This window comes from Pundamilia nyererei, unplaced genomic scaffold, assembly GCF_000239375.1.
Source record: "Pundamilia nyererei isolate P.nyererei 1_Seehausen unplaced genomic scaffold, PunNye1.0 scaffold00303, whole genome shotgun sequence".
NCBI classification, from domain to species: Eukaryota; Metazoa; Chordata; class Actinopteri; order Cichliformes; family Cichlidae; genus Pundamilia; species Pundamilia nyererei.
This window is the reverse complement of record NW_005187704.1, coordinates 192612-194242: the sequence shown is the minus strand read 5'-3', so window position 1 is coordinate 194242 and position 1631 is coordinate 192612.

Genomic DNA, 1631 nt, shown 5'->3' with positions numbered 1-1631 from the left:
GCTTTCTCCAATGAAGATGTCTGAGCACTCCTCACTGCACTGCACAACATACACTAAGTTGCTAAGTTTGTGTTTAGGAGTTTTGTCTTTGGGATGAACCAGTTTCTGTCTGAATGTGTGGCTGGGTCTGAAGTACACTGGGATGTTCTGCCTCGAGAAGACTTTCCTGAGTTTTTTTGACAGACCTGCTACATAAAGGATGACAATGTTGTTCCATTTGTCCTTCTGATTCTCCCTAGTTGGTGTCTGATCTTCTTTACTGTGATGAAAGCCCAGTTGGAATGACCACATGTGTTCCTTCTTTTTCCCTTCTGGCTTAGAGGGAATGTTTTCTGCCCGGTGTTGCAGGATCCTGATCACTCCAAGTTTGTGTTCCAGAGGGTCGTGGGTGTCAAAGAGTAGGTACTGGTCTGTGTTTGTGGGCTTCCAATAAACTTGAATATGTCAGTGGAGTTTTTGACATGACTGGGTGTGTTCCCCACAAGGAGAGCTAGGATGGTGGTTTTTCTGTGTTTTATCCTCAGTTACTTTGACACAAAGGAATCTGCTGTGATGCTTACACCTTTGATAAAGTCCGGCAAGTGTCAGAAGCTTCTTGGATGAGAGGTGAAACGTGTTAAAGAAACTCAAGAAGTCCAGTCGCTTTTCTTTTCAAGGTCCTTAGATTACCATGACCTGAATGACTGAGAACCTACACAGACGTAAAGCGACAGTTACACACTTAGGCAAGCAGGTTGGTTTTGGACAGGTTCATCTAGTGAAGGCCAAAGTCGCTGTAATGCTAAACTATCCGGTTCCAACAACTTGGCGGGAACTAAAACGGTTTCTAGGGATGACTGGATATAACAGGTGTTTCTGTAGAAGCTTTTCTGTAGCTCCTTTGACCAAGTTGTGTAGTCCATCCATGCCTCTTATCTGAAGAGTGCCAATGTGCATTTGAGCCGGCAAAGTCCCTCCTCTGTAGGGCCCCTGTTCTGGCTGCTCCTGACTTCTCTCACCCTTTCAAACTAGATGTTGATGTCAGCACCACAAGAGCTGGCGCCATGTTACTCCAGGATGGAGGTGTGCCACCCTGTCTGCTATTTCTCAGTGAAGTTTAAACCCCATCAATGAAACTTCACCACTGTAGAAAAGGAGACACTGGCCTCGCTTCTTGAGCGACAGTATTTTGTAGTCTCTGTTGCCTCTAGCTCTCCCTCAGGAACAGCGTTCACAGACCACAACACTCTTGTTTTTATTACTGGATGTTCAATCTGAACCAGCGACTAATGCGTTGGGCATTGTTGGCACAGGATTACAACCCTGTGAACAAACATAATAAAGGTGCTGACAATGTTGTAGCAGATGAGCTTTCATGCATCTAACAAAGTGCCGATGACTACCTGATAGTGCTCCCTCATTACCTGTACCTCCTGGGTCATGTATGTCTTCCTTCCAAAACATAAATTATGTATAAGAGAGGGAGCTGGGTAGGTCTACATGTGTGGCTCTCCCTTCTGCTCTCTCTTTCCCCCTTGAGATTGCCGCTCGTTATGCCGGCACCTAGGCTCCCTCAACAGGTAACTCTGACACTGTAAAGGCTAGTGCAGGGTGAGGACGTGGGAGCGGTGTGGATTTTGTTTTGTCAGTGA